The sequence below is a fragment of the Bos mutus genome, chromosome 13 (genome assembly GCF_027580195.1).
Source record: "Bos mutus isolate GX-2022 chromosome 13, NWIPB_WYAK_1.1, whole genome shotgun sequence".
Lineage (NCBI taxonomy): Eukaryota > Metazoa > Chordata > Mammalia > Artiodactyla > Bovidae > Bos > Bos mutus.
In genome coordinates, this window is record NC_091629.1 from 23,611,811 (window position 1) to 23,638,707 (window position 26,897).

At 48.3% G+C, this 26,897-nt stretch overlaps 1 protein-coding gene across 1 annotated transcript in view; it reads left to right on the forward strand.

Annotated features, from left to right (window-relative positions):
- Positions 1 to 20,233, forward strand: part of DTD1 (D-aminoacyl-tRNA deacylase 1) — a 135,204-nt gene extending 114,971 nt beyond the window's left edge. Inside the window, exon 6 of the mRNA XM_070381139.1 lies at positions 20,040 to 20,233. The gene's annotated coding sequence lies outside the window, so the exon portion shown is untranslated. The remainder of the gene's footprint in view (positions 1 to 20,039) is intronic.
- The last annotated feature ends 6,664 nt before the right edge of the window (positions 20,234 to 26,897 follow it).

Genomic DNA, 26,897 nt, shown 5'->3' on the forward strand with positions numbered 1-26,897 from the left:
GCGGAGTCCCTGTGGCTGTGTAAGTAACGCCATGTGGACTGAACCGTTAGACCCATTCCACCAAGATTCACACGCGCCGTCTCTCTCCACCATGTGAGGACGCAGCAGGAAGGTGCCACCTGCAAACCAGCTAGAGCATTCTCAGCAGAACCTGATTGTGTGGCCCCTGACCTCAGCCGTCCAACCTCGAGAACTGGAGGAATAAGTGTCTGCTGTTAGGACACTCCGTCTACGGTGCTTTGTGGCAGCCGCCCTGGCTGAGACAGGCTGGGTGCTCGTGGGTGTAATGTATCCTCAGAGCCATGGTTCTGGGGTGTGGGGAGTAGCATCTTCCTGGAGACCAGAGTTCCACCTGCCCCCAAACCCATCATCTAAGTCCTACCCTCAATTCCTCCAGGAAGCTGCCCCCATTCAGCTGTCATCTTCCCAAGGTTCTATGGCCTCCCTTTTTTTCCACCCCTGTGTTCTGGCTGTGGGTGGGTGTTATCCTGTCTGGGTCTCACTTCCACACCGCTATCTTGATGTTCAGTTTGTGGTACCCCCTCGGTCAGAGACCTCAGCCTGGATGACAGGTTACAGGGCTCAGCTGCACAGCCCCCAGCACCAGTCTGCCCCCGAAGGTGGGAATCAGTCAGGGCCTCCCTGCTGTCACTGGATGTCATTTTCTTAGTGCCCAGTACCCATTGTACATACCAAAATTGCTTGTTGAATGAATAAATAAGCTCCTTAATATTTTTTTTTGAAAAACACACACATAAGGAAAAAAATATCCAAATAGTACAGAGGAGCATGGAGGAAATTCAGTTTTTCATCCCTCTCGTGGTCCCCTTCTCCTGTTTTTATACCCAGAGGCCCCTGCAGTTACCAGCGTCTGTGTGTTCTTCCAGATGGGCACACACCCCAGTGGGCATAGTCCACTTCTCACCTCCTCGTTTCTGCAGGAATGACCGCCAATCTCAGATGCTCTTTTCCACCTTGCATCTGTACTTATTCTGTAAGGATTCACATAGATCTCGTCTCCAAAGAATGTCCTCCTGAATGGTTAAAGGTTGTACTTGACCTACCCAACTGAAACTTTTCTCATAGTTGCCTGTATCCTTTAGGGAGGTCCTGATGATGGACTGCTTTACAAGTGAAGGAGGCGAAATGAGCCCTTCTAACTTGACACCAGTCAATCTTAAAGAAAATCAACCCTGAATCTTCACTGAAAGGACCGATGCTGAAGCTCCAATACTTTGGCCCCCTGATGTGATGAGCCGACTCATTGGAAAAGACCCTGATGCTGGGAAAGATGGAGGGCAGGAGGAGAAGGGGATGGCAGAGGATGAGATGGTTGGATGGTATCACTGCCTCAATGGACATGAGTTTGAGAAAGCTTCAGGAGATGGTGAAGGATAGGTAAGACTGGCATTTTGCAGTCCATGGTGTCGCAGAGAGTCAGACACAACTAAGCTACTGAGCAACGCGAAAGCCTGGAGGGGGATTTACTGCCCCTCGAGTGTGAGGGGTCCTGTTGTGGTCCCACCAGTTGGGGCGTTGGGATGTGAGCCCAGGAAGGATAGCAGAAGGTGCAGGGTTTGCATCTGAGCAGGTCCCCTCTGAGCTCAACCCAAGAGGATTTCAGGGAGATGCCAGGGACGCAGCTTGAGGGCGTCCCACCAAGGACAGGGGCTGCAAAGGGGCTGCTCCTGGGACAGTGGTGCTGACTCCCAGGCACAGTGGGTTGCAGACACCCAAGGAAGCCCTCAGGCGGCTACAGTCAGCTAGAGAAGATGGGGGAGGCAGTCATGCGAGACCCAGAGATTGGAGCACAGCGGGGGCTGGCTCCCAGGCACCCCACCTGGGGGCTCTGATTCTTGGGGGCAGCAGGACCCAAGGGTGAGAGCCTGGACCCTGGTGCCGGGACACCTGGGGCTGGGTCTTGCCCTGGCCATTTCCTGACCGTGGGACAGCACATCGCTGTTCTTTACTATTTTAAAATACACCTCTTACTGGAGAAATCTGCAAACCATGAGTGTGCAGCTCCACAGATTTTCTCAAATGGAACAGACCTTTGTAGCCAGTACGTGACTTGAGAAACAGGAAGTGTCAGTACCTCGGGAGCCCCCCTCAGGCCCCTTCTGTCCCTCCTCCTCGAGGGTGCCCGCTGTTCTGACTTCTGACCTCATGCTGATGCCTGCTTGTGTATTTCAGGTAAACGGCTTTTTCACCTCAGAATCTTCTTCTTCCTCCTGTGTCTGAGCTCCAGGCATGCTTGTGGGACGTCGTGGTTCACGCGCATTCCTGTTGAGCAGTGTCCGTGGTATTCGAGTTGTTTCCAGTTGAGGGCAGTTTCCACCAGGGATGCTGTGAACCTTGTACATCTTTGTGACCAGAAGTCCCTTTCCACCACTTAGCGTGTGTTAGTGTCTCGCCCACATTTGCAGTGACAGCCATGGCATCTGGCACCCAGTAGGTGCTTAGTAAGGAGTGTTTGCAAGGTGAATCATGAATCGGGAGGCCAGGCAGGTCCAGGGTGGGGACGCAGCCCGTGTTGGGGTCAGGCGTCTGGTTAGCCTGGTGTTGGATCTGCTCCATTTGCTTATAGCCCACCTGCTGGGTTTCAGAAGGAAACTGACGATGCGAAGGAGTCGAGCCCCTCAAGAGTCCCCACAGCAGATGTTGGAGACGTGCTTTTCCTTTTCTTTGGAGGAAAAATTCTTCCAGACCTGTGACTCGGATAATCCCATGAAGCATCTGTGACCCCCTAAAAATATCTGCTTCGTACCATTTTGTGGAGCACAATATTTATACAGCCCACAGTGTAATTAAAATGGATGTTTGGTTACCTCTCAAGAACAGCTGTAGGCTCCCCAAGCCCAGGATGGGGTTTGCAGGTGCCTGTGAAGCTGGGTGGGCAGGGGACCCTGGCTTTTGGTGGGGGTGGGGCATGGAGGGGCTACAGTGATGCAGCCAGGGAGGAGTCGGGGAAGATGCTGGGATGCGCAGCAGCTTGGCCTGCTGGACCGTTGGGTGGTGGGTATTTCCACATTTCCATCTGGCAACCCCTGGACCATTTCCTACTGAGGAGAGATTTTCCCTTAAAGAACTAATCAGAAGATGCTTTGCCCCTAAGTGGCTCTTTTGGCTGTTTTGTAGCCTGAGGAGGTTAAGTGCTATTAATGGTTGATGTTTTCTGGAGATGTTCATGCTTGTTTCCAGGGAACGACATATAGTAATCAAGATTTTAGCCAGTGAGGGGAGGGGCTGCGTTTTTTCTCTTTCTTTTCACCAATAAAGAGTGTGGCTGAAAATTTTTGATAAAAGACTCCCCTAGCTTTTAAGCTGAGCAAGTTTATTTTCGTCCTCAGAGGCTTCCACAACAGGATCAAAGCCTGGTAGAGGCTGTGAGCTCAAAACTCCTGTGCAGCCGAGTGAAAGCGTTAGTCGTTCAGTTATGTCTGACCCTTCGAGACCCCATGGACTCTAGCTCACCAGGCTCCTCTGTCCATGGGATCCTCCAGGCAAGAATACTGGAGTGGGTAGCCATTCCTTTCTCCAGGGTATCTTCCCAACCCAGGGACTGAACCCGGGTCTCCTGCATTGCAGGCAGATTCTTTACCATCTGAGCTAACAGGGAAGCCTGAGGACTCTCTTCAAACACGGGTGTCTCTCTGGAAGTGGGTCTGAAGCACAGGCACGTTGTAGGGTGGGATTCTGGGGGACTTTGAGGAGGAGTTTGGAGTTAGGAAGGCAGTCCAGGGACAGTCCCTCTCCCCTGACTACCCTTTCCTTTGGAATCCAGCTCTTTGCATGAGGAAGAAGGATGCCCTTTTCAAACATGTATCCATTCATCTGAGCACAGCCCCGCACACCCATTCATCAAAGGTCCTCACCACATCCAGGAGCTCCTTCTCTGTATCTTAAGTTACCAAGGGCCCGTTTTCAACCTCACTTACACCCGCAGTGTCACAAATTACCACCAACCAACCGCCCCTACGATTCTGCCTCCGAGAGAAATTTCTAAAATAAAAAACCAGTAAGAGTTCATGTGCCTTTTTTTTCTGATCTAAGCCTGGCAGAGGGTGAGTTGGGAAGTTTTTCTGAGGACCCTGAACTTTTCACAAAGATGTTTACCTGATTGATGAGATCTTTTGCTCTCACTTATGGGGGTGGGGATAGTTTACCAATCTTGCTGCACCCCTGAGAAAGAACAGCATATAACACTGGCCGCCAGAGCCCTTGATGACCTAGAGGTGGCCAGGCCCATAAGGGCCATACAGTACACCAGGTGGGGAACAACGCTGTCTCCAAGGCAGATCTGCAATGAAATTACCAGATAAATTCTAATGACGGGGATGGATGAGGCCATATGATTAATTGTTTAATAGAGGTTATAAAAATTTAAGATCAGATCAGATTAGTCACTCAGTCGTGTCCGACTCTTTGCGACCCCATGAATCGCAGCACGCCAGGCCTCCCTGTCCATCACCAACTCCCGGAGTTCACTCAGACTCACATCCATCAAGTCAGTGATGCCATCCAGCCATCTCATCCTCTGTCGTCCCCTTCTCCTCCTGCCCCCAATCCCTCCCAGCATCAGAGTCTTTTCCAATGAGTCAACTCTTTGCATGAGGTGGCCAAAGTACTGGAGTTTCAGCTTTAGCATCATTCCTTCCAAAGAAATCCCAAGGCTGATCTCCTTCAGAATGGACTGGTTGGATCTCCTTGCAGTCCAAGGGACTCTCAAGAGTCTTCTCCAACACCACAGTTCAAAAGCATCAATTCTTCAGCGCTCAGCCTTCTTCACAGTCCAACTCTCACATCCATACATGACCACAGGAAAAACCGTAGCCTTGACTAGACGGACCTTTGTTGGCAAAGTAATGTCTCTGCTTTTGAATATGCTATCTAGGTTGGTCATAACTTTCCTTCCAAGGAGTAAGCGTCTTTTAATTTCATGGCTGCAGTCACCATCTGTAGTGATTTTGGAGCCAAAACCCATCAATTATGGAAAACTAAAAGTTCCAGCAGGTTGCAGATGAAAATCCTGCAGTTTTAAGAGAACAGATTAGTGGAAGCTTTTAAAAGTGTATGAATGTACCGCAGATTGGGAGAAAATATTTGCAAATTATGTAACCGACAAGGGATTAGTCTCCAAAATTTACAAACAGCTCATGAGGCTTAATAGCATCAAAACAAATGATCCAATAAAAAAATGGGCAGTAGACCTAAACAGATATTTCTCCAAAGAAGACATACAGATATATAGCCAAGAGGCACATGAAAAGATGTTCAACATCGCTAATTATTAGAAAAATGCAAATCAAAAGTACAATGAGATATTGACTCACACCAGTCAAAATGGCTATCATCAAAAAATCCACAAATGATAAATGCTGGAGAGGATGTGCAGAGAAGGGACCCCTCCTACACTGTTGGTGGGAATGTGACCCTGCAAGCTGATCAAGCTGGAATCAAGATTGCGGGGAGAAATATGAATAACCTTAGATATGCAGATGACACCATCCTTATGGAAGAAAGTGAAGAAGAACTAAAGAACTTCTTGATGAAAGTGAAAGAGGAGAGTGGAAAAGTTGCCTTAAAGCTCAACATTCAGAAAACTAAGATCATGGCATCTGGTCCCATCACTTTATGGCAAATAGATGGGGAAGCAGTGGAAACAGTGGCTGACTTTATTTTTTGGGCTCCAAGATCACTGCAGATGGTGATTGCAGCCATGAAATTAAATGACGCTTACTCCTTGGCAGGAAAGTTACCCACCTAGACAGCATATTAAAAAGCAGAGACATTACTTTGCCAACAAAGGTCTGTCTAGTCAAAGCTATGGTTTTTCCATTAGTCATGTATGGATGTGAGAGTTGAACTATAAAGAAAGCTGAGCACCTAAGAATTGATGCTTTTGAACTGTGATGTTGGAGAAGACTCTTGAGAGTCCCTTGGACTGCAAGGAGATCCAACCAGTCCATCCTAAAGAAGATCAGTCCTGAGTGTTCATTGGAAGGGCTGATGTTGAAGCTGAAACTCCAATACTTTGGCCACCTCATGCAAAGAGCTGATTCATTTGAAAAGACCTTGATGCTGGGAAAGATTGAAGGCAGGAGGAGAAGGGGATGACAGAGGATGAGATGGTTGGATGGCATCACTGACTCAATGGATATGAGTTTGAGTAAACTCCAAGAGCTGGTAATGGACAGGGAGGCCTGGCATGCTGCAGTTCATGGGGTCACAAAGAGTCAGACACGACTGACCAACTGAACTGAACTGAACTGATGACCCTGAAATCCCTCTCCTGGGCATATATCCAGAGAAAAACATGGCCTGAAAGGATACATACAGCCCAATGTTCATTACAATGTTCATTACAGTACTATTTACAATAGCCAGGACGTAGAAGCAACCTAAATGTTCAAGGACAGATTATGCAGTTGAATATTAGTCAGCCATTAAAAAGGAAGGGAAAGGATAGTTAGAGAATTTGGGATAGACAGGTACACATTGCTATATTTAAAATGGTTAGCCAACAAGGACCTACTGTACAGCACAGGGAACTCTGCTCAATGTTATGTGGCAGCCTGGATGGGAGGGGAGTTTGGAAGAGAATGGATACGTATGTATGTATGGCTGAGTCCCTTTGCTGTCCACCTGAAACTATCACAACATTGTTAATCAACTGTATGCCAATATAAAATAAAAAGTTTTAAAAGAAGAAAAAATAAAATACTTAACTAAAAATAAACAAAAAGTATATGAATATGGATCCAGCTGGGTGAGGGGAGTGGATCTCACAGGGCAGAACTGTTGTGTTCTCCAGGAAGTAGGTGCAGACCTGGCAAGGTCTGAACCAACCCCTCTGACCATCCGAGGAGAAACGTCTAGGCCCAACGTTGCTCCATTCTTGGTTGGATGTGAACTCAGCTTGACCTGAGCTGTCAAAGCTGGAAGCTGTAAGCAGGACCCAGGGCTAGATGAAAATGGGGCCTCTTGGTTCAAAATTACTAAGAAATTAGAGACGGTGACAGCAGGGCATTCGGCCAAGTATGGGGCCTTCTGAGAATGGGCTGAGCCATGGAGTGTGTCACATGGCCGTGAAGACAGTCCTGGCTCAGCCGACCACACTGCTCACTCCTGCATGTGTCCTTTCTTGAAGGGGATCTGAGCAGTTCACCCCACGTCCGCTGCAGGTCACAGGAATAGATCACTCTGTCCCTGGCTCTAAAGTACATGCCCTCACTCAGGACGAACTTAGGAGCTGGTACTTCTGATGGAACACGGCTAGAGAAGAGGCAGATGTTGTTCCCAGAAGTGCTGTTTTCTTCAACTTGTGGAGGAAGGAACTGAGAGAAGCAGGCCAGTGCCCACTGCAGGAGAGACGAGGCCATCATTCACTCTGGCTGCCACATGGATCTCCACCCCCCGCCCCCCTTCTCAGTCAGAGAGTCCTCATGGCTGGTCCTCCTGGAGCTGTGGGCTGCCATGGATGTAAAAAGACTGTGGACTGGGGACTTCAGTGGCAGAAATTTCTCACAGTTCTGGAAGCTGGAAACCTGAGATGGGGTACAGCCTGGTCAGGTTTTGGTGAGAGGCCTCTTCCTGGCTTGTAGACAGCTGTGGTCTTACAGAGAGAGAGAGAGACAGACAGGCGGACAGAGACACAGAGAGAGACAGAGAGCAGCCTCTCTTTTGTCTCTTCTAACACGGGCTCTAATCCCACTGTGAGGGCCCCACCCTCATGACCTGATGACCTCCTGTCTCCAAATACCATCAGGTCGGGGATTAGGATTTCAACATATGAATTTTCAGGGTGTGGCTTGAAGCAGCCCACCGACCACCAGTGGGCTCGTGATTTTCCCTAAAGTTCTGCCATCCCCACTTCCTCCACCACCACCACCACTCCCACCCTCCACAGCCAGCTGCTCAGAGGTGAACCTCTGGGGGATCTGAGCCTGTTTCTCAGAAACATACTTCTAGTTGCCGCCTTTGTTTTACAGACTCGGGTGCAGGGAAGTCCGGTAGCTTCTCTAAGGCAACACAGCCTGGTGCTAGAACCCAACTTTCTTAAACCTGCAGCCAAGAAAGATGGAAATGCACAGAGCTGGGGCCCTGGTCGCTCCTCCTTATTCGTCAGGTAGGGGCAGTGAGAGACCCCAGCTGACTGCCCTCTCTTTTGCAGCAGGGGTTGCACAATGTTTCAGGCTCCCACCTTCACCCTCCCCCATCCCCCACCCCTGTGAGGTCACAGCCACCAGTTCCTTTGGAGAGGAGAAAGGGGCTTGAGTTTTCTAGGCAAATAAAATTCCATATTCCACCTTAAGCAGCCTCCAGAGTATGCACGTGCACAGGAAATGCACGTGGCTTAAACTGCTCCTATACCAAAGGGAATGCTAGCAAGTGGCAACAGTGATTAGAAACACAAGCATCAGACTGCAGGAAACTGCCCTAAAATAGCAGCCTCCTCCGAACTCCTGATGGGAGATCAGCGTGTAAGGAGCAGGGAAGTCAGTGATGCCCTGTGCCCCTTCTGCTGGCAGAGCAGTCTCTCCTTCCCTTTTTGTGCAAGCAGGGAACAGCCAGACCCAAATCTGGGGGAATTCACATCCCAGGGTCCTGCTGTGTAAGGGCTCTGGGCTGGCCTGTGGGTGTCCACCCCAGATACCAGCCTCAGCAGACCCATGGTGCACAGGGGTGAGTGCCAGGCCAAGGAGGCTTCATTTCTAAGCATCTCGTGATGGTGGAAAGAGACAGAAGACATGAATTCTATTTCTGAATCTTCCACGAACTGGGTGACTTTGGGCAAGTCATTGCATCCCCCTGGAAGTGTTCCCTCATCCATAAAAGGTTACTTATTGGCTCGTTCCTTCTCTCCCGAACCCCACCCCCCAAAAGCTATTAAGCACTTACTGTGCATCTGGCCCAAGGATAGGTTCCAGGGACTGAGACAAGTAAGTCAGGGATGTGAACTTCAGGAGCGTGTGCAGACTGCATCACTACCTCAGTTCCTCATCCTGCTCAATGTCTAATCCACCCCCTTGGCATTTGATCTCGCAGCCCCTCTCACTAAAGAGGTGAGGAAAGAGTCTATTTTCCCAGTCCGTGATAGAATTATCAAATAGAACGTGGTGGAAATGACAGGGTGCCAATTCTGAGCATGCCCTGGCACGTTTCCTTCCTGCCCTCTGTTACTGTCATGAAAGGGCACACCCCCTGATTCCAGGAGGAAGATGAGATGCAGAGAGCAGAACCGTGACAGCTACGGTTCACCCAGACCAGCTGACCCCCAGTTAACTCAGACATAGACACCAACCAAGCCAGGGTCAGCAGAGCCTCCAGCCCAGATTAGCCTGTTCCCAGCTGACTGGTTTGGTTCACAGCATTGTTGTGGCCATAGTCAGTTGCTCAGAGCTCTCAGGCAAGCAGACATTTCAACACAGTGGGATGAATATTTGGAAGACAGGGACTGATGAGGAGGTGGAGTGGGTTGGGTAAGTACAGAGAAAGGCATTTAGCTCCACCTGGGAGTCAGAAAAGGGTCAAAGATGAGATAAAAACTTCACTAAGCTCTGGAGGGTGAGTAGAATGCAGATGGAATGGACTAGATGGAGGATCAAAAACCGGTTGCTTGAATACAAGTTACAGTTAATTTCCTTTGACCTGGATAGTATTTTGGAATTTTTCAAATTAGCTGCTAACATTTAAAAATGGGAAGATTTCTTATTAAAATTCAGATTTTACCATTCCAAGAAAATGTGGAAAACCTGGTGATACTGGGTCTGCTTTCTCGCTTGGCAAAAACGTCTTGGAGGTGAGCAGTGGCTGCCTCTTTAGAAAGGATGTCCTCTCCATTCCCTGTGGTCTCTTGTCATCCCACCTCACTCACTCCGAGACTTCCTCCTCCCACAGACCTGAGTCTTCACCTCCTGGACCAGGCAGTCTTCCTGGTTCAGGGATTGGAGGCAGGAGGAAAAGGGGATGACAGAGTTGGGTGGGTGGTGGATTGAGTGGATGACAGACATTGGGTGGCATCACCCACTCGATGGACATGAGTTGAGCAAACTCTGGGAGATGGTGAAGGACAGGGAAGCCTGGCGTGCTGCAGTCCATGGGGTCACGAAGAGTCGGACATGACCGAGTGACTAAACACCTGATGGTTCAATTTTGCTTATTCCCTTGACTCTGTCCAGTCGAGGTTGTCCTATCTATCCTTCTTCTCCCCAGGGCTGTATTTTTTCCAGGATTTTGAATCAGTCTTTTTAATGTGCATTTGTTCTTTTTTGTATCATTAAAAAAATTAAAATGTTAATTTTGAGGTAATTATAGATTCACCTGCAGTTTAAGAAACAACACAGAGAAAGCTCATGTGCCCTTTGTCTGATTTCCCCCCATGAGAACACCTTGCAAAATTATGGTCCAATATTACAATCAGGATACTGATACCAGTGGAACCCACCCACCCCTCTGGTTTAGATTTCTCAGTTTTTCTTGTTCTCAATTCTGTGTATATTTGATTCTGTGCAATTTTATCACATGTATAGACTTGTGAACCCACCAGCCCACTTATGATACAGAGCATTTCCACTACCACAAAGATCTCTTGTGTTTCCCTGTTACAGAAATTCCCATTGCTCCCCTATGCCCTTCTTCCCGCCATCGCCTACAAATCCTTAACTCTTGGTAAACACTAGTCTGGTCTCCACTTTTATAATGAAATTGCACAGTATGTAACCTTTGGGATTGACTTTTTTTTCCCACTCAGTATAATTTTATGGAGATTTGTCCAAATTGGTGTGTGTATCAATAATTCATTCTTTTTTATTGTACGCATGTTCCATGGTGTAGATATACCACAGTTTGCACACCTGTGGAAGGACACCTGGGATATTTCTAAATTTTGGCTCTTATGAATAAAGCTTCTATGAACATTCACACACAGAGTTTTGTATGAACATAAATTTTCATATATCTGGGATAAATGCCTGAGAGTACACTTTCTGGATCATTGGGTTGTGGATCATTGTGTTTGGTTTTATAAGAAGCTATCAAACTGTTTCCCAGGTTGGATGTATCATTTCACATTCCTGCCAGCGATGCGTGGGTGATCCAGTTTCTCCATGTCATCGCCAGCATTTGGTGTTGTCACTTTTATTTTCACTGTTCTGATGGCTTTGCAGTGGTAGCTCGCTGTGGTTTTGATTATATTCCCTGTTGGCTAAGACGTGGGGCATCTTTTCATCATGTGCTTTCAAAACTTGGTTCCATCTGTACGTCCTCTTTGGTGAACTGTCTGCTTTTAAGGGAGGAGGTAGCTTGATTTAGCTTCTGGAATCAAACTGGTTGAAGTCTCCCTACAGTCATTGGCCCTAAAAGCCATAATCCTAGGCAGCTGGAGGCACTATCTTTTCAGGGAGTCTGCAGGGAAGCCCCACCCTAATTCCTGTCTTTAAGCAGTGAACCTGGTGTCTCCTGTCAGGATAACTTTGTCCCGTTTGGAACACCTTTATTCCAATGATCCTGGCCAGAATGTCCAAGACTGTGCCTGGCCAACTTCACCCTGAAAACATTCCCTCTGTTATCTGGGGCTCTCTGATTCTTCTCTTCATAGCCCCGAGTCTTTGTTTTTCAGGAGAACATTGATGTCAGCTCACCCTTCTGCTGATGTGTGTTGTATGAGTTCTGTGCCTGACAGCACTTTGGGTGATGGATGGCCAGATGGAGGAGGCTCTGCACAGAGGGCAGGAGTTTAGGTGGGGTCCTGTGAGTGGACACAGTAGGGACCCTGTCTGTATCCTCTAAGCCTACCCCGTGGGACCCCTACAGAACTTCTTTTTTGTTTTTTTAACTTTTTAAAATGGCTTCCCTAGTGGCTCAGATGGTAAAGAATTGCCTGCAATGCCAGACACCAGGGTTTGATCCCTGGGTTGGGAAGATCCCCTGGAGAAGGGAACAGCAACCCACTCCAGTATTCTTGCCTGGAGAATCCCATGGACAGAGGAGCCTGGCAGGCTACAGTCCATGGTTTGCAGAGTCGGACATGCCTGGGTGACTAACACTTTCACATCTATGTATTTATTTATTTTTATCATTTGGCCATACTGTGCAGCATGTGAGATCTTAGTTCCCTGACCAGGGACCGAACCAGTACCCCTGCAATGGAAGCATGGAGTCCTAATCATTGGACCACCAGGGAAGTCCCAGACATGAGTCTTTGAAAGCTGTCCCAGTGATTAAAGATCCAAAACTACTTCTCCAAAGTACGTTTTTCTCCAAGCCAGAATGTTAAGGCTGTGGGGACTCAGAGGTGATTGACCCCACATGGCTTTGGACCTCTGAGTCTGGCTGTCATTGGACTATCTGGATAGCAGGGACCAGCCAGCATGGTGGACAAGCAAGATGAGTCTTGAAGGGCTTTGCAAACAGTAGCACATCAACCTTAGCCAGTTATGACCCTCCATATTTTGACCTAATGGCTCGACTTTGGAATCTTATGTCTATGAGTGTAGCTCTACCACATGAAGTAATTTCACATTTCATTCAGTCCCTCCTGTAAGGATCTTATGAGGGGGGATGTAAAACCCACTTCACTTCAGTTCAGTCGCTCAGTCATGTCCAACTCTTTGCGACCCCATGGACTGCGGCACACCAGGCTTCCCTGTCCTTCACCATCTCCCAGAGCTTGCTCAAACTCATGTCCATTGAGTCAGTGATGCCATCCAACCATCTCATCCTCTGTCGTCCCCTTCTCCTCCTGCCTTCAGTCTTTCCCAGCATCAGGGTCTTTTCAAATGAGTCAGTTCTTTGCATCAGGTGGCCAAAGTATTGGAGTTTCAGCTTTAGCATCAGTCCTTCCAATGAATATTCAGGACTGATTTCCTTTAGGATTGACTGGTTGGATCTCCTTGCAGATCAAGGAACTCTCAAGAGTTTTCTCCAACACCACAGTTCAAAAGCATCAATTCTTCAACACTCAGCTTTCTTTATAGTCCAACTCTCATATCCATATATGACTACTGGAAAAGCCATAGCTTTGACTAGACAGACCTTTGTTGGCCAAGTAATGCCTCTGCTTTTTAATATGCTATCTAGGTTGGTCATAGCTTTTCTTCTAAGGAGCAAGCATCTTTTAATTTCATGGCTGAAGTCACCATCTGTAGTGATTTTGGAGCCCAAGAAAATAAAGTCTCTCACTAAGTGGGTTACTAAAACCCACTTAGCAACTGGAAAACCAACCATCCACAGTCTAGTGGGCATTGTGCCCAAATTGAGGTCCTATGACTACAATTTTTTCCTCAACTCCTCATGTCTCCTTGTGTTCGTGCTGTTTGAGGATGCTGTAGTGGGCATTCTTCACTTACCTTTTGGGGGACCTGTACTCTCCAGTCTCTGGGGTTGATGATAGATGTCCAGTCTGTCCTAATTATCTGAGGATTCTATACTTTGAATTTGCCTATTTGCTACAATGGGTTTGTGGTCCCAGAAGTCAGTACTCACCCACATTTGTGGTCATTCGAGGGCATGTGTGGAGCAGCCCCTCCTGGCTGAGGGCGGACGAGGCCACGCCCTGCCTGCTTGTTTCAGCTCTTAGACTGTAAACACTGCCCTCCTCACTGTGTGTTCAGTGCCACACCTCGTGCGTTTTCTTGGTAATTTCAGTGCCTTGGGCTGAAGTGCTGTCTGTCTTCCTAAGCTCAGGAGGCTGTGCTGTGCCTTGTGGAGAAAACACGTGTGTCAGGTGAGCTTCACTGGGGCGTGAGTGATCACGCTGTGGGCTGTGAGTTCAAGGCTAATGAGTCAACTGTATGCATCAGATAAGGTGTCCTGAGATAGAAACACACACAGCACCAGGTTATGTGTTGATTGGCTGTTGGCATTGTTGGGACCAGAGGCTCATGGAAACCTAAGCGTGTATTTTCCCCCAGAGCAGGGATGCAGGATTCATGATGTCAGTGTTTGTCATGATCTCACAGGATGACAGTTCAACTTCAACATTTTGCTATATTAATTATACCACCAGGGGAGTTTTATTTTTTAATTAAAAGCTTTTTATTAGTGGAGTATAATTGCTTTACAGTGTTGTGTTGGTTTCTACCGTACGATGAAGTGAATCAGCTATACATATACATATTTCCCCTCCCTCTTGACCTTCCCTCCCCATCCCCCACCATCCCACCCCCTCGGCCATCACAGGGCCCTGAACTGAGCTCCCTGTGCTATACAGCAGCTTCCCACTAGCTCTCTGTTTTACACACGATATATGTGTGCGTGCATGCTAAATCACTTCGGTTGTGTTTGACTCTTTGTCCAGGCAAGAATACTGGAGTGGGTTGCATGCCCTTCTCCAGGGGATCTTCCAGACCCAGGGGTTGACCCCATATCTCTGATGTCTCCTGCATTGGCAGCTGGGTTCTTTACCGCTAGCACCATCTGGGAAGCCTGACAGTGTACATGTCAGTGCTGATCTCCTGGTTCATCCCCCTGCCCCACCCCGCTGTGCCCACACGTCCATTCTCTGTGTCTGCATCTCTGTTCCTGCCCTGAAAATAGGTTCGGCAGTACCATTTTTCTCGGAGAAGGCAATGGCTCCCCACTCCAGTACTCTTGCCTGGAAAATCCCGTGGATGGAGGAGCCTGGTAGGCTGCAGTCCATGGGGTCGCTAAGAGTTGGACACGACTAAGCGACTTCACTTTCACTTTTCACTTTCATGCATTGGAGAAGGAAATGGCAACCCACTCCAGTGTTCTTGACTGGAGAATCCCAGGGATGGGGGACCCTGGTGGGCTGCTGTCTCAGGGGTCTCACAGAGTCGGACACGACTGAAGTGACTTAGAAGCAGCAGCAGCAGTACCATTTTTCTAGATTCCATATATATGCATTAAAACTCCTTTTGCTCAGTCTACAACCAGACCAAATATATTAGCTTCTCTGGCAGGGATACCCAGTCATGGTGGACTTAAAAGCCAGTGTCCACTGTCACTGATTAAAACACAAGGAGGGGCGACAGGACAATCCCAAGCTCATGTGACAGCTGTAAGTAGTTGCTCATTTCATCTAAATGTTTTCTTTTGTGTTCTTTTTATTCAGTACTTTACTCTTTGTCTTTATATATACTCTCTGCATGTAAACAGATAGAGTCAATGGGAAACAAGAGTTGCTTACCTGGAAGGCAGATGACAAGAATCACCCCCGGCCCCAGCAATCTGCAGCTCTCGTGCCATCTAGGGCCTGGGTGTGAGGATGAAGGCAAACAGGTGCTTGGTCAACACAAATAAAGAAGGACCTAGGGGCTGCCCTGAATCTCTCAGCACCTGTGATCTTGAGCAAAGGCAGGGGAATCATAGCGCTCTGAACGGTGCTGCTGCAGGAAACCAAGGCGAGGAGTGATTTCCAAATGCAGAGGAGCAGCTCCTTGTCACGGGGAAACCTGTGTCTCCTCCTCTCAAGGTAGTCTGCACAGACTTAGCCAAGAAGATCAAGTGTGCCCTGTCCATAGAGGATTAGCTCTGGTGTTGAAATTATTATACTCCTTTGGGTTAAACGATGAGTCTCTGCAACCCACCTCTCAGTGACCAAGACAGTCAAGAGCTGCCGAAGGCTCTTACACTACCTGGGCCTCTGTCACCAACTTCCAAGCCTGGAGGCAAATACCTGGATATGTGAAGGTGTCTGTGATCCCTTGCCTCTGGGGCGGGAAGCTCCAGCCAGTAGTACTCAGAGTTGAACTGGAAATTGCCAAAGGGGGCGTCTGAGTTATTCAGTGGTTCTCAGACCATAACAACAGCATCACCAGAGAACTTATTAGACATGCCAAGGTTCCAGCCCCACCCCAGTAGGGTTGCCAGATAACCTTCAGGATGCCCCAGTTAAATGAGTTGTTGTTCAGTTGTTCAGTCGCTCAGTCATGTCTGACTCTTTGCGACCCCATGGACTGCAGCACATCAGGCTTCTCTGTCCTTCACCACCTCCCAGAGTTTGCACAAACTCAGGTGCACCAAGTTAGTGACGCCATTCAACCATCTCATCCTCTGCTCCCCACTTCTTCTGCCTTCAGTCTTTCCTAGCATCAGGGTCTTTCCCAATGAGTTGACTCATTGGAATAATAATGAAATTAAATGAGAACTTCAGATAAACAAGAATGATTATTTTAGTCTAAGTCTGTCTCATGTGCTATTTGGGATTAAGTACTAAAGAAATGGTTACTTAGCTCAAATTTAAATCTAAAGTCATGTATTTTTGTTAACAAATCTGGTAACCATACACCCCAGACCTATAGAATCTGAAACTCCAGGCTTGGGACCCAGCAAAGTGTGTTTCAAGGAGCCTTCCAGGTGATTCTGATGCAGACTAAAGCTTAACAGTCATTGCCCTAGTGTCTGCTTTCTGTCTTATCTAGTTGATCTAGGAAAGGATTACTTCTGCTCCACTCCTATCTCAGTGGTTGGGTTTTACTAGCAAGAAATACCTGAGATCTAAGCCCAACTTGTGTCTCAATCTGGAGCTGAATGGCACATTACCTACATTCCTCTGTTTCATGTTGGACAGAGCCCTGACTTTAGAGTCTCAAGAACGGACCTTGTCTCTAGACACAGGCTAGTGCTTCAGGCGCACAGGCCTGGTTTCTGGAGACTGTGCCCTTTGCAGTTTGCTGCTGCCTGGACCTCTGACCACACAGCTGGCAAGGCTGCCTACACTGGTGCCCTGTGATGAGACTGGGGTGCACACTTTTCTTCATCATGGTCACAGCACAGTAGAAGGTGGGCTTTCTTACCTCTGGGAGTCCACCAGAGGCTTACCTTACCTGGATGAGGGAACAGGTAATATGATGATGCCAGGCCAGGTCTCTCCCCTGCTGCAGCTGCCACTTCACTATAGGAACCCACTGTTACAGAAGATCTAGGCATCTTAGGTCCTGGGCAGCATAATTAGAGTCTGAGTAATGGTTAAGAATCCACCTGCAATGTGGGAGACCTAGGTTCAATCCCTGGGTTGGGAAGATCACTAGAGAAGGGAATGGCTACCCATCAGGATTCTTGCCTGGAGAATCCCATGGACAGAGGAGCCTGTCGGGCTACAGTCCATGGGGTCATAAAGAGTCGGATATGACTGAGTGATTAACCACTTTCACTTTCATAGCGGTGATAACAGTAACGGTAACCACCATTCATTGAGCACCTACTGTATGCCAAGCATCATGCTAAGTACATTACATATAACATCATATTGCATTTTCATAGAAACATTGTGAACTCAGGACTCTTTCCTTCATTTTAAGGTAAGGAAGCTGAGATTTAGCAAGGGCGTATTATTTGCCCACAGTCTCGAAACTAGAAAAATGGAAGGATTAAGATTTGAACCCTCTTTTATGCAACTCAGAACTGTTACTCGAAACCATAATGTCCATCGATTTCCTTTTGGGAATCTGACATTAATTGAATGTCACTGTGCTAGATGCCATGTGTATTGGCCCGCACTGAACTCATGATGTGTGTAAGCCCTGTGCCAAGTGCTGTGGGACCCAGAGGTGCCTGACAGCCCCTGTGCTGGGGACATATGTGGTGGGGGGTGGAATAAAATGTTTGAAATAATAACCAGTGTCTCTCCCCAGTGTATTTACCTTCCCTTCTGAGCCAGCCCTTTGTATTCTGAGAAGGACCTGGGCAGCAGAAAATACGAAACAAGAATCTCTCTTATTGTCTCATGAGTTTTGGGGGCTTAGATACTTTGAGGGATGGGCAGGACATCCAACATGGATAAAAGAGTTAGGAAAACACTTCATAGGAGGAGAAGTGCCTTCCATTCTTCCCTTAGACATGGATTTTCAGAAGAGGAGGGAGGGAGAGGGGTGGATCACAGAGGGTGAGGGTTCTTGGCTTTGCCTCCTGGGTCATGTCCTAGGAGGGGATGGAGCCTCTGGATGGCTGTGTGGACTCTGAGAACAGAGTGGTCTTGGAGTCTGCTTCTAGGGAAAGGCCCCAAAAATCCCCAGGGTAGAAATGGCCCCATGAACATTTGGGCACACCAGGCTTTGGAGGCCCAAATGGACTTTCCTACACACAGTTTCAGAGGGTGAACTTTGATATATACCTAAAAGGGGCACCTGAAATAGCATCAAGAACTTGTAGATATAAAGGAGCAACTGATGGGGAAAGGGACGTCTCCATGGCAACGTGCACAGTTCAATGTTTACCTGAGTGTCCTGCAAGTTGGAGAGATGACACCAAAGACCAGATAGCCCCTTCCCCAGTAATGGTACTGCTTTAACCTCCAAAACTTACATATGATATCCATGGGAAAGAAGTGAACCCAAATTGACTGAGGTAATGTTTTTGCTCCCTAGGCTGAATGGGGACTAAAGGGAAATTAAAGCAAGTCATAGAAAAACAGAAACAGTTATCTGTTCAATTGTGCCAGGGAAAATTGGGAAAGCTTTGGAATTGGTGAGAAAGATCACTGGATATCCTGTCTAGGGCCACCCTTCCTGACTATCTCTGCCTTTTATTGTCTTAGAGCTATGTTGCAGCTCTATAAGTTAAGCCAAACTATAGTAATTCAAATGATTCTTGTCCACAGAAATATAAATAAATTGTGTCTGATGGAGGTGTAATTAATTATTGCTCAGTGGGCATTAGCCAGTTTTGTACCTCTTTGAAAATTCATTTCAGGATTTATAGTGTGAGTGTTTTCTTAAATTCTCTTGTGAGCCAATTATAGTGCAAAGATCTAGATATGCCAATTGAAAGGGTGAGATTTTCAGTGGATCAAAAAACAAGACCCAACTATATGTTGTCTATAAGAAGTCCACTTTAAATATAAAGGTGTATAAAGACTGAAAGTAAAAAGATGGAGAAAGATATACCATGCCAATATTGATCAAAGAAAAGTGGGAGTAGCTACATTAACTTCAGACAGAGTAGACTTCAGAGCTTCCAGTCATAAAGAACCCACCTGCCAATGCAGGAGACATAGAGACGTGGGTTTGACCCCTGGGCTGGGAAGATCCTCTGGAGGAGGACATGGCAACCCACTCCAGTATTCTTGCCTGGAGGATCCCATGGGCAGAGGAGCCTGGCAGGCTGCGGTCCATAGGATCACAAAGAGTCGGACACGGCTGAAACCACTTAGCACACAGCACACACAGACTTCAGAGCATGGAAAATCATCAGGGATAAAGAAGTTTCCATAATAAAGAAGTAGTTAGTCCTCCAAAAAGACACAGCAGTGTTTAATGTTTGGGTTGGTTAAGTCGCTCAGTCGTGTCCTACTCTTTGCAACCCCGGGGACTGTAACCTACCAGGCTTCTCTGTCCATGGGATTTTCCAGGCAAGAGTACTGGAGTGGGTTGCCATGCCCTTTCCAGGGGATCTTCCTGACCAGGCAGGGATCCAACCTGGGTCTCCCGCATTGCAGGCAGACACTTGACTGTCTGAGCCACCAGGCAAGCCACGTATAAAAAGAGAGTATCAAGCTACACGAGGCAATAACTGATAGAACTGCAAGGAGAACTAGATGAATCCACTGTTACATGGAGAGTTTAACACCCTCCATCAGAAGTGGACAGATCTGTAAGGCAGAAAAGCAGGGCAGAGTTAGAACTCAATAGTAGCATCAGTGAACTGGAGATAGTGCCCTCTGTGCACCATTTTATTCAGCACCAGCAGAACAGGTGTTCTTCTCAAGTTCTCGTGGAACATTCATCAGCACAGACCACACTCTGGGGCGTAAAACACCCCTTAACAAATTTAAAGACTAGAAGTCATACAGCGTGCAGTCTCAGACCACAGTGCCTTTAGGGTCAGATTTGCCTTTTAGAAGAATCTTTTTGGCCAGTGGAGATGGAGCATGGGAAGGACCCAGAGGCAAAGTGGCCAGGAAGAGGGGGCCAAGAAGGTCCTGGAGCCCTGGGGCGGGATGACAGGAGAGGATGCAGCCGTCTCGGCGGGGAGGGGAGCTCTGGAGATGGAGGTGTTGCAATGGCTTCACCCTTTAAAAACAACAGCAAGGGATTTCCCTGGTGGTCCAGCAGTTAAGAATCTGTCTGTCAATATAGGGGACACCGGTTTGATCCCTGGTCTGGGAAGATTCCACATGCCACAGAGCAACTCAGCCTGTGCACCATGACTCCTGCGCCCTGGCGTTGCAACTCCTGAAGCGCATGTGCTTTGAGTCCGGGCTCGCAACAAGAGAAGCCACTGGAATGAGAAGCCCATACACCACAGCTAGAGAGTAGCCCCCGCTCACAGCAACTAGAGAAAGCCTGCACAGCAACAAAGACCCAGGGCAGCCAAAAATAAGTAAGTAAAATAAAATGAACCACAGCAATGCCGTGAGGTGGTTCCTGTTTTTTCTTTTGACTGGAAACTTCTGACGCAACCTCAGATCTATAGAAAAGGTATAAGAAAGTTTTTCCCTACTATTTGAGCATGTTACAGACAGGATATCCTTCGGCCCCTTTTTTCTTTAGACCCTAAAGTTTAGGGTATATTTCTCCAAAAAAACAGCAGGAGACCTGGGTTGGGAAGATCCCCTGGAGAAGGGAAAGGCTACCCACTCCAGTATTCTGGCCTAGAGAATTCCATGGACTGTAAAGAGTCGAACACAACTGAGCAACTTTCACTTTCACTTTCTCCAAAACAAAAATATAGAATCACTACCGCATTATAAAAGTTGGGAAATCATACAGTTATAAAATACTAGAATGTATATAGGCATCATTGCATTTCTGTCCTTTGTAGTAGAAAAAAAAGTACTGGTTCAGACACTGTAATCTGTTGTCAGTCCCTTAAACCTCTTGCAGTTGGTAACAGACTTCAGAAGTCTTGTCTTTCATCACCTTGACATTTCAGAAGAGTGAAGGCCAATTATGTTGTAGGATGTTTCCCTTTTTGAGTATCTCTGATGTTTCCCCCGAGATGAAACTCGGGTTGTGCGTTCTTTGCAGGAACTTGCAGACGTGAGGGTGTGTTTTCTCAGGGTGCAACGCCAGGAAGCAGCGATGTTGATCTGTCTCTGTACGAGAAGTTGTTGACTTTGATCACTCGGGTACAGTCCTGTCTGCCAGGCTTCTTCACTATAAAGTGGCTATTTCCCTCTTGCAATTCACATGTGTCTCGTGGGGATATGCTTTGAGACCAGGCAAACACTCTCCATTCCTCAGGCTTCCCCCTGAAAGGGTTATTTTTAACCCACACTTTTCGGATGCCGACACTGATGCTTAGAGAAATGAAGTGACTTGCCCAGGTCAGGATGCTCACCAAAAACTCGAGTTGAAAGTCCTGACTCTAGATCTCACCTCTATGTCGTCTCTTCTCGTGGCTGGACAATGTCAGCTCCTAAAACCTCTTCTCGGGTACCAGAGGCTGCTGGTACCTCAGCCATGTCCGCTCAGCCCACCTCTGGGTCCACCTGGGGGCTTCTCTGAGCCAAGTCCAAGATGCTTTCTCACCCGGCTGCTAGCTGGGAGCTGAGCTGTGTTGGTAGTCTCTTCAGCTTGGTGGTCTCAGGGTGGTAGATGTTTTAAATGACAGCTGTCCCCTGCCACCCCCCGCCCCAATCCTGCCTGCTTACCCCGGGGCCAGTGTTCCATGAGGACCCAGAAGAGAGGCAGGACTCTTCCCACTTGGCCTGGAAATGACTCAGCATCTCTGCTGCCATCTGTCTGCCTGTCTGTCCAAGACTTCTGGTCAACCAGAGTCCCTGGGGTGAGGCTGGGGTGGGGGTGCACTTCTCCCCACCTCTTGGGGTACTGCTGTGGGAACCGAGCTGCAGTGCTATAAGGAGGCCCAGGGGCCTGGGGGCGGCTGGGGGAGAGGAGCCAAGGCCACTGACCGCACCTGGCTGAGCTCCCAGCTGGCAGGAGCCCTGCCTGGGAACCGTGGGAGTGAGTTGTATAACAGGGGGAGCCTCGTCCCCACCCCCACCCCTGCATGGAGCAGAGACAAGCTGTCCTGTTGCTCCCTGTCCAGACTGCAGGTTTGTGAGCAACACAGTTGGCTGGTGATTTATATATATATGGGCTTCCCTGGTGGCTTGGCTGGTAAAGAATCCGCCCGCAATGCAGGAGACCCCGGTTCGATCCCTGGGTCAGGAAGATCCACTGGAGAAGGGATAGGCTACCCACTCCAGTATTCTGGCCTGGAGAATTCCATGGACTGTATAGTCCATGGGGTTGCAAAGAGTCGGACATGACTGAATGACTTTCGCTTTCACATATATATGTGTGTGTGTGTGTGTGTGTGTATAATGTCGACCATTTTAAAATTCTTTATTGAATTTGTTACAACATGGCTTCTGTTTTATGTTTTGATTTTTTGGCCCCAAGGCATGTGGGATCATAGTTCTGCAACCATGGATCAAATCTGCAACCCCTTCAACCCCTTCTAACCACCGGATGACCAGAGAACGCCCTTGACTTGTTTTAAGTCACTGTTTTGCTGAGCAACAACAGATAACCGGAGATTTATACTGAGAGAACCTCTTTCTGGGACTGGGCTCATGTGACAAGGCTCCCAGCTGCTCCCCTGTCCTGGGGTGTGTCAGAGACAGAGCACAAGCCTCTCCTGCAGCCGCTGGGTGAGGAGGGTTCACCTGGAGACGACTCACCCACCTTTTGCCTTTCCTACCTGCTTCTCCCACGGGCTCTTTCTCCCTTGGAGCAGTGCTCAAAGGCTGGTGGAAAACACATTTGTCACAAAAACAACACTCTGCTCTCAGAGGAGATCCCACCTCCTCCAGTGTCCCCACGAGGAGCAAACAACTTAGATGGGCTCTAGGTCTTTTATAACCGGGCCTGGGTCGTGAGGCTCTTCTGCAGCTTTCATGGACGGGGGCCATGTTTTCCTGTATCCTGGCGTTCCTGGTCATGAAGCCGGCCCTCGGGTATTCATTCCTCTGCAGGGCGTGTGTTGTTGACACGTGTTGAGGGTGTGTTTCCAGGGCACAGTGAATTCTTTAGACCCCCTCCCACACCCCAGAGGTGACTTGTACCAGCCATATCTGTCTACTATGACCCCGCCTCTCAGGGCTGGTGTATCTGGTTGGGGTGTGTGAGTTCGGGGCAGGGGTGCCGAGCCCAGACTGTGCGAATGTCTGTCTCTGAGGGTGGTGGGGGAGGGGGAGGTCCGATGGCTCACAGAGAAGATGAGCCGCACACACACAGAAAGAGAAGCAGGGGCTACGAGTGAGGAGGAATCCTGCCTGGGTCTCCAGGGCTCCAGCCCAGCCTTCACCAGCCCGGCTGCCGTTGCTCAGGACTCCCTGGAGCCTGATGCCGAGCCTCCTGTGTTACTGATGCTGGTGTCCACTTCTGTCATTTTCCACCACGTTGTCACACACAGAACTGCTTTCCCAGAGTCGCTTTCCTTGGTTTGTGATGTAAAATGGGCCACAAGCCATCATCTGGGACCAACTTTGCTGAGCCCATGGCTAGGTTCAGTCAGATAGAGATGAGAAGCACAGGGTCTGGCTCTGTGCTCCATCTGCCCAGTCCCCGAAAGTCTGTAGAGAGCTGCATTGTGGGAAGATCCTCCAGCCCCTCAAAGGACAGGGTGCCATGGCAACAATGAATGCCAGGTCCTGTATGTACTGAATTTCCATGCTTTTAGTTCCAAAGGAGAAAATTTAAAAAGCCACCTAAATTTGCTTTCTCCCTTCAAAGGTTATGTTCTATTGAGGGAAAAGTAAAAACAAAGTCATAGAATTCTCTTTTGCAAGATACCTTTGTGGGCATAGTGACATTTAGAGTGGGTGGAGAGGTCCAAATAAAAACACAAAATGTGAATAAGACTCTGAACTGATTGGATGAGGACCAAGTAATGCTTTTATTTCAGATTCCATCAATGCCAAGGACAGAGGTTGATTGACAAACTAATTCATTCCTCAAGCAAGCAGTGATCGACTTCCTGCTCCGTCCTAGGAGCCCAGGACAGACAGAAGGCTGGTGGAGTCTCTTCTTCCATCAGCAGCGCCAACAGAAATGCATGTGCCCACTGGCTCTTGCTAGGAACTCAGAGAAGCAGGAGAAAGTGTGAGACACTGCTTACTCGCTCCAGGACTTCATCATCCCAATGGGCCATGAAAATGTACATAAAATAGTAATAAGCTGCAGCACAAAAACATGTTCCAAATTCACATGGGTGGTGCAGATGAGACCTATCTCTGGGACTCCCTCTGGGCTGGGGTGATCTGGGAAGGCTTCCTGGAGGAGGTGAGTTTTGCCTTGTCCCTTAAATGAGAGATTTTTGTTGGTCAGAGAGATGGATGTAGGGTATTCCAAGGAGTGGGTGTTGAAGGGGACCTAGTCTAGCCTGTCCATGTTTCAGAAGCTTGCTTGACCGGCTCCTTGCCTGGGAAGCCAGGTTGGGTATGGATTCTGATGGCTCAGGGGCTGGACCTTACTCTTCAGGGAATGGGAAGCCATGACAAGTTTCAGAATCAAGAGTGGGGCATAGGACACTGGGCTCCATAACGTTCAGCCCACTGGGAGTTGACAGCATGGCCAGAGCCATGTCAAGGCCGGGTGCCCTAGCCAGATGAGAAACCCTGGTACTTTCCTGAGGGGTAGAACCCTCTGTGAGTGATGTAACGATGAAAGCTGTGGTTGAGAATCTGAAACGACCTCTCCCCCTGGGTCTGCAGGGCACAGTTTTCTTCTGGGAGGCTGACTTTACTATTTGATGTGATGGGGTTCAGGACACACTCCCCTAAAAGACTGCACCCTGGCAGATGGGCCCTCCCAAGCTGGAGGAATTAGAGAGACGGCAGAAGCAGGCGGCGTGCTCTGACCCTTTCACCCCAGCCACCTTCCCTTCTTCCCTGAACTAGGTCAGAAAACTCCTGTGTGAGAGATGCCCACATTCTGCCAGGAGGAAGGCAGACATTTTTAGCACCAGAAAAGGGAAACTGGGAGTCAAGAAATCAGTGCAAACAAATCTCATTGAGCTCACTCTCATCTTCCCACGTACTTCTTCACCGCAGGCTGCCCCAGCCCAAACCTCTTCTAGTTGATTCTTCACTGATGTGTTGATTCTTCTGCGAGGTGTGAAAGCTGCCTGCTCTCCTGCTCTGGTCACTTATTTAGGTCTTCATTCTTTTGCGAAAGCTCCCATGTACATGTGAACATTCAAAAAATGTGTTTAAATGTGCCTGCTTTTCTCCTGTTAACTTGTCTTTGTCAGTTTAACTTTTGGACCCAGACAGGGACCCTGTGAGAGTTGAGGAAAATGTTTTCCTTCTTTACAGACTCCAGTTCATTTGCAGAAACCCCAGTGACCACAGGCATGACCCAGGAGGCCCCAGTGACCACAGCTGTGATCTGGGAGGCTGTGGAAGAGCACGTGAATGGCCTGAGCCAGGCCACTATGGGGTCCCAAAATGATGCTGGGCTGCATCCGCCCACGGGGGAGACAAGGGTAGATGTGTTATGCAGAGGACTTGGAAAACTCAGCTGTCGAAGCTTGCACATCTCGCAGTGTTGCAGGAGGGGTCAGTGCCCTGTCCATCTGCCCTCCCGGTCACTGTTCTGGGGGTCCTGGGGGCTGCCTCCTGCAAGTACTGGCAGCTGTCCACCAGAGGGCGCTCTCTGGTGTGCTTGGTTAAGGTGGGCAGGTGGAAGTTTGTGTCCCCTGGGTGATGGCGTGTGATGGATACACACCTCACGTCCTCTCCCTTGTCCCAAAGACTGGACAGCTCTGTGCCTTGTTGCACTGTGTCTCCCTGACTGCTTGATGTGATGGACCATTAGTTGCCCACAGGATGTCCTGATTCATCTCAGCTTTTTATTGGGTGCTTCCCTTCCTGGCCTGCTATCCTCCTTCCTGTAATGGGACGACCTCCCAAATAAACTACTTACACTCAGATTTTCATTTCAGGGTCAGTTTCTAGGGGATCCCAGCTGAAGCCGAATGAATCAAAACCAGACACCATAATATCCTTCAGGTCTACATTCTCCTCTCACATCAGGCACATGGGGAGCCTGCTCTTGAAGTTGAGTCCGCTCTGGGTCACTTGTCCAGGTGCAGCTGAGTTACCAGGTGCACCAGGAGTCCAGGTGGCTTGCTACGGGATGTCCCCCAGGTTTCTTGCCTGCTCCCGGCCACTACCTTCACTTTGAGCAGCAATGGGGATTGAAGAGGGTGCTGGCTGCCGTGTGACGGTTGGAGGTCAGGCCTGATCTAGGGATGGAATGTAGGTGGCAGCAAAACCTTGGTCATATCTGTTGGAATTTATCCTCTTTTCCTTACCGTGTTGGAGATAAATTTCAGGCTCACTGTGCCGGGGGTTTGGAAGTCTTTTTCTAGTCATGACTCAGTCTTCAAAAAGCTAACATCCCACTCCCTGAACCCAGCAGTCTCCATAGCCACGAGGCTTCTGAGCTGTTTCCACTGTCAAGTTTGAAAATTTAAAGCCAGCCATGGGATGATTCCAATCAAAGCAAATTAGGGAGGATTCTTCATTCTCACAAATCCACTTGTCTGCGCACGAGACCGACACTTTTTGGTGCATGTGAGTAAAAGTAATGTGTTAGCTCTCTTGTTTTTTCTTAATTTCTCTTTCTGAGCCTGACTCTTCCACAGCTCCTTAGAGAGAGGAGTCACGGGATGGAATCATTCCTGCTAACTGATCCCCAAGTAGACAACTCAGACCAAGCCAGCAGAGGGACCTAGAAAACAGCAGATGTGCCTCAAAAAAGTCAGGCAATATATAATTATGAATTTTTAAGATCAAAAGTGATTCTAAATAACTAGAAGTAATATTGTCCCCCTGTGTAGCACAGTTGATTAAGGACACTTTTCTCGGACAGTTTTTTATCCCAGTGATTTAAAAAAAATTTTTAAATTTTATATTGGAGTATAGTCAATTAGATTAACAATGTTGTGATAGTTTCAGGTGGACAGCAAAGGGACTCAGC